We start from the raw sequence: 6,571 nt of genomic DNA, 5'->3' as shown, positions 1-6,571 counted from the left end.
TATATATCTGTGTGTGTGTGTGTCGTCGGCTTCGGCCCCCTCGCGTATAATGCGGGGGTGTTCGGAAAAGCACTTGATCACACTTGACCCAACGTCTTGGTCCATTAAGGAGGTGTTAGTGTGGCGAACTAGGCAATCGGACTATAGAGCTTTAACACTTTCACTTAGCCATAGGAGTTTGACGGTGGGGCTACAATATAGCCCCTGGTATTTCCATGTTTATCCGAATACGGTGCATTTACATACATGACTGGGAAACCGGTCCTTCGTTAATGTGGAGGAATCGTGAAGATTCCGCTGAGTCATCGAATGGTTAACCAGCTCTCACCTTATCATGGTAGTCAGTTTTCGGCTTTCTCTACTAAGGTGCTCATCCGGATGAGCCAGGGCACAATCGCAGTAGTTCTCCCTTTACCACCTTAGCCGATGGAGCGGAACGTAAGGTGGCAAGCACAGGAGCCGGGCAAACTCAACTATTGACCAAAGGCATGATTCAGAGCTGATGCATATAAGGCCAAAACTCGCGACGCCGAGCACTCCCCAAGGTATTCGGACTTTTTAATATGTACCGGGCTGGATACAGCCCCTGGTAATGAACCCTGAATTCAAGGCACGTGCGGCAATCCGGTGTGTGGAGAGAGTGCCTGTGGTGAGAGTATAGTTCTCAAAGCACACTGCTGGCTGCTTCTATAACATCCATTTCAGTACGGCGAATCGTAAGTTCGCAAATAATGCCGATATCTTTCCTGAGCATTTTATATGCCAGGAGGGTATGAAACAACAAGAGATAATAAGAAAAAAAGTTTACATAGGGTCTTAATCTAAAAAGAAACCTTAAAACGGGGCCATGTTGCACGTCTGCGCCTTTGTCTCCGTTGTGCAGTGTCCTTGAAGGGTATATCATGATGGCCATCTGTAAAAAAAAGAAAGAACCATGTGAAAGAATCTGGTATGGCCATGGGTATGGTTTATTGGTTTTGATGAACCGTGAATTGTAGCTTCTTGAGTCCGAATAGGGTCAAGTCGGACTATAGACTTCCTACGTGCCGGGTGCCCCCAGCGCCACCCAAGGAATGTTGAGTGTATATTTATGTATACAGGACAACATGTATAGTCTTCTTATGGGGCGCAAGCTCAGGTTTATCTCAGCTTCTACACACAGGTGTGTGCCGAACACGTTTAGCTGTGTCTGCGGTCTTGAGGACCGATGAGCTGCTTGGCTTGAAAAGGCCGCTTCGAGCTTCGGCTACTACAGCCGCTGTGTATTCTTTTGTACGAAGAGAACGCTTCGTATTTCCGCTGACCGTGATAACGCCCCGCGGTCCAGGCATCTTGAGTTGAGATAAGCGTAATGCGGGACTGCATTGAAATGGGCGAAGGCCGTTCGTCCGAGTAGTGCGTGATAGCCACTCCGGAACGGAGCAATGTTGAAGATTAGCTCTTCACTTTGAAAGTTGTCGGGAGAGCCGAAGACAACGTCCAATGTTAGAGAGCCCGTGCAACGGGCCTTTACGCCTGGTATGACTCCTTTAAAGGTAGTGCTGCTTTGCTCGATTCTTGACGGGTCTATCCCCATCTTACGGACAGTGCCTTGATATATCAGATTGAGACTACTGCCGCCGTCCATGAGGACTCGAGTGAGGTGGTATCCGTCAATTATTGAGTCGAGCACTAAGGCAGCCGAACCCCCGTGATGGATACTAGTCAGATGATCCCTGCGATCGAAGGTGATCGGACAGGCCGACCATGGGTTGAATTTGGGGGTGACTGGCTCTACAGCGTATACGTCTTGGAGTGCGCGTTTGTGCTCCTTCTTTGGGATATGAGTGACATAAATCATGTTCACTGTTTTGACCTCCGGTGGAAATTTCTTCTGTCCCCCTATATTCGGCTGGCGAGATTCGTCCTCGTCTTCGCTTTTGTCCCTTCCTTTTGTGTTCGCCATTGAGCTTGCCGACCTGCTTGAAGACCCAACATTCTCTGTTCGTATGATTAGCTGGCTTGTCGGGGGTGCCATGAATCTGGCAGGACCTGTCTAGAATTTTATCTAGGCCCGATGGACCATCTCTGCTGCCTTTAAGTAATTTTTTTTGTTGACCGGGTCTAGAGCCCCTGAATCCGGCATTTACCGCTATATTGTTTGGGATTTCATCATTGTTTTGACATTTGTTTTTATTGCATCGTGGTTTTCCATTTCCATCCCTGACTTCGGATGTACCAGGATCGCTGGTGCTGCTATGGGCCAACCAGCTGTCCTCTCCCGCACGAAAGCGGGTCGTGAGTGTAGTTAGGGCAGCCATTGTCTTCGGCTTTTCCTGGACGAGGTGTCTGGCTAGCCATTCGTCCCAGACACTGTGTTTGAAAGCTGCTAAGGCTTTGGCGTCCGGACGGTCGACGATTTGGTTCTTCTTAGTGAGAAATTGGTTCCAAAGCTTACGGGCTGACTCTCCGGGCTATTGGGTTATGTGACTTAGATCGTCTGCATCCGGAGGTCGGACATAGGTCCCTTGGAAATTAGCCCTGAAAGCATCCTCAAGTACCTCCCAGCTTCCAATGGAATTTTCGGGGAGGCTTTTCAGCCAGTGTCGAGCTGGTCCTTTTAGCTTGAGGGGTAGGTATTTGATGGCGTGGAGATCATCTCCGCGAGCCATGTGGATGAGAAGAATAAAGTCTTCTATCTAGACCGCAGGGTCTGTCGTTCCCTCGTATGCCTCGATGTTCATGGGTTTAAACCATTCTAGAAATTCATGATACAGCACCTCATCGGTGAAGCATAGGGGGTGCGCGGCACCCCTGTATTTGGCTGTGTTGTGGCGTGAGTCCGACGGTTGTAGTGTTCGGTGTTGGTTCTGAACTGGTAGGTGACCGGCATATTTGGTTTGATTTCCATGATCCTGTGTGGGAACACGTTCCCTGGATCCGTAGATGGACCTGGTTCTCCTAGCCTTTTTCTCCAGGTCTTCACGTAAATCGTGTTTCTGGTCCTGGATTGTGACCTCCCTTCCTTTGTGGGGAGGGGGTGCGGGTTTGTGTGTGGTGTTGTTAGCCGCTCTATCTCGACCACGAGGTGGTCGGTCTGGTTGATCAGTCGTATTGTTATTCGGTGGTATGGGCGCGATAGCCTCGTCGTCGAATTCAGACAGCAGTTTGCGTTTGGGGTAGCTCTTTGTTTGGCGATTACCGCCATATTTTTCCTTAGTGTCGAGCACTTTGTTCCATCTATGATTGAGCGTATCATGTGCGGCTTTAAGCTGTTACTTCTGCTTCTTGAAGCTCCTCGCGGTGGCGATAAGTCTTTGGTGGAGGCGTTCTTGTTCCGGTTGTTTTTTGGGACGATGAATGTGTCGTCATCCAGACTGGTTTCCTCTTCAGAGACAGGTTGATAATTTGTGTCTCCGGCTCGCTGTGATCGGAGAGTGGCCCCGGACTGTGTTTGCCGTCTCCTTGCTCGTCCTGCTCCATTGCTGGGTCTACGGGATCTTCATTGTCTTCGGCGTCATCCGGGGTGTTATTCTATCTTGTGCCGGTATCGCTGTTTTTACTATGGCGAGGTTTAGAGCGGCGCCGCTGACGTTGGTGCTTCCGCTGCTTCTCAGGAGGTTTATCCTCAACTGGATCCTTTTTGTCATCGCCATTGTCTTCTTTGCGTGTATCCACCATGTATATGTTGTATGAGGAGGTGGCTGTCCAGCGGTCTATGGGTGGTGGTTCCTGTTCTTCTCCGGCATTGTCGTCCATACCGTCGATGTTTACGGAGTCGAAATCAAGTATGTCGGTTAGGTCATCGATAGTGGCTATTAAGTGGGTGGTGGGTGGGTAACAAATTTCCTCGTCGTCCGCTTCCCACTCAAGCCGGACATAGTTCGGCCAAGAATCTCCTGCCAAGGAGAGGGATTTCAACGAGTTTAACACATCGCCTAAGGGTGAGTGTTGGAAGATGTCCGCAGAGCCGAACTCCAAGACCGGCGCCCATTTGGGTTCGATGGGCGCGGATACATGCGGTTGGGAGCCTATGGCCGGAGACGAGTCCGAGGTTCCGATGACACAGGCCTCGCTAGAGGTTGGACCTGTGTTCGGCTCTAACGCTGTTGAGTCTATGGTTTTCGTGGCGGGGTTGAGTTTCCCGTCCTCGGATGGCGCACTCTGCTCTGGATCTAGGGCCGGAGCGGTTACAGGTGCTATCTCCTGAGCACCGTCTGATGACAAATCTAGGTCATGCTCATCGTGGCTACAGGGTGCATCTGTCATGGGCTCGAATCCGTCAAAGATCAAGTCTCCATGGATGTCGGCGGTGTAGTTCAAGCTTCCAAACCTGACCTGATGGCCAGGGGCGTAGCTGTCAATCTGCTCCAGATGGCCAAGTGAGTTGGCCCGCAGTGCGAAGCCGCTGAATACGAAGATTTGTCCAGGGAGAAAAATCTCATCCTGGACTACGTTATTGTAGATGATTGCAGGAGCCATCGAGCATTATGATGACGACATAATGGAACTCTCAATGAAAGCACCAATGTCGGTGTCAAAACCGGCGGATCTCGGGTAGGGGGTCCCGAACTGTGCGTCTAAGGCTAATGGTAACAGGATTCGGGGGACACAATGTTTACCCAGGTTCGGGCCCTCTCGATGGAAGTAATACCCTACTTCCTGCTTGATTGATCTTGATGATATGAGTATTACAAGAGTTGATCTACCAGGAGATCGTAGAGACTAAACCCTAGAAGCTATCCTATGGTTATGATTGTTGTTCTTGTCCTATGGACTAAACCCTCCGGTTTATATAGACGCCGGAGGGGGCTAGGGTTACACAAAATCGGTTACATAGAAAGGAATCTTCATATCCGAATCGCCAAGCTTGCCTTCCACGCAAAGGAGAGTCCCATCCGGACAGGGGACGAAGTCTTCTGTCTTGTATCTTCATAGCCCAATAGTCCGGCATACGCATATAGTCCGGCTATCCGAGGACCCCTTAATCCAGGACTCCCTCTCCCGCGCCACCCCCGGAGCCTGAGCTGTCGCTGACCAGCCTCACCCGTCAAAGCCCGCCCCGTCGCCAGCCCGCCCGCCCCGCATAGTAGACACAGGTCGCGGCGGCCGCCCTGCCTGGCCCCATCGCTAGAGCCGTGCCACGCCACCCTGCCCCGCCGCCGGAGCCGCACCGTTGCCGGACGCCCTTCCCCTCGGCCTCCTCAACCCGCGCCCCCTCCCTATGGCCTGTCTCCTCAACCCGCGCCCCTCCCCATGGTGAGTTTTAGTTTTTTTGGTGTTTTTTAGATTTAGTTTAGGTTAGTTTAGTTTAGGTTAGGTTAGTTTAGTTTAATTTAGGTTAGATTTAGTTTAGGTTAGTTTGGTTTAATTAGTTAAGGTTTTTTTATGTTTTTTAAGAATAAACAAGAAAGATGAAAAAAAGAAGTAAAAGAAGAAGAGGAAGAAGAAGAAGAAGAGGAAGAAGAAAAAGATGAAAAAAGAACAATAAGTAGTAGAATAAGAAGATGAAGAAGGGGAAGAAAGAAGATGAAAAAAAAGAAGTAGAAGAAGAAGATGAAAAAAAGAAGTAGGAAAAGTAGAAAAAGATGGTCGCCGAGTGGTCGAGGGGTCGAGTATCAAGGGGAAAAGTAGTCGAGGGTTTAGGGGTTGAGGATCGAGGTGTCGAGGGGTAAAGGGTTGAGGGGTCAAGGATTTTCCATCCCGACCCCAACACCCTGACCCCGACACCCTGACGGTGCGACCCCGACATGACACCCCGACACCATGACCCCGACACAGCACCCCGACCCCGACACAGCACCCCCGACCCCGTAACAGCACCCCGACCCCGAAACGACACCCCCGACACCCTGACCCCAGACACCCTGACCCCCGACACCTTCCGAAAAGGTGCTCTTCGGCCTTCTAGAGGCCGATAGGGTCATATATTTGTGAATTATGAGTTAGGTCATATATTTTTTTTTGATTTTGTTATAAAAACATCATATTTGTGTTGAATAGCTGGTTTTAAATGTGTAGTTGTTTCGTCGCTGCGAGGGTCTGGTGTCAACGACCTCCGCCCTTGCGTTCGTGGTGAGCACAAATGACATCTCCTCCTCGCCCCTTCATTTGCTATGTTCCGATCTTTGAGCCGATGATACTTGCTAGCTATAGGTGTCTTCAATCATCAGTATGCGTGACCACTATGCATCTTCTGTTCGAAAGGGTTACATCTATAAATATGCATGTATTTGCATATTTATAATTATGATTCTCTCGAATTGTCTAACGTTATCCATGGACAGCCCGAGTATGTGTAGATTGGGTTCTTTTTCCCATATGCTCTGCTCCGTATCCGATGCAGAATTTCGTCAGTGCCTCCCTGTTGTTCTCTGGGTATACATCCTCTCTACTTATAGCCGAGATGTGTATCAGAAGAACAACGGGGTGGTGCTGCCGAAATTTTGTGTTGGATCTAGAGCAGAGTATGGGAAAACAAACCCAATCTACACATACTCGGGTGGGATTAGGACCTATCTTTACCTATTAGCATCTATGTTGCATGGACTTAATAAAAGTGAAAAACTCCACTAACTGATGAATATATACA

This window comes from Triticum dicoccoides, chromosome 4B (assembly GCF_002162155.2).
Source record: "Triticum dicoccoides isolate Atlit2015 ecotype Zavitan chromosome 4B, WEW_v2.0, whole genome shotgun sequence".
NCBI lineage: Eukaryota > Viridiplantae > Streptophyta > Magnoliopsida > Poales > Poaceae > Triticum > Triticum dicoccoides.
Note: the sequence above shows the minus strand (reverse complement) of the source record.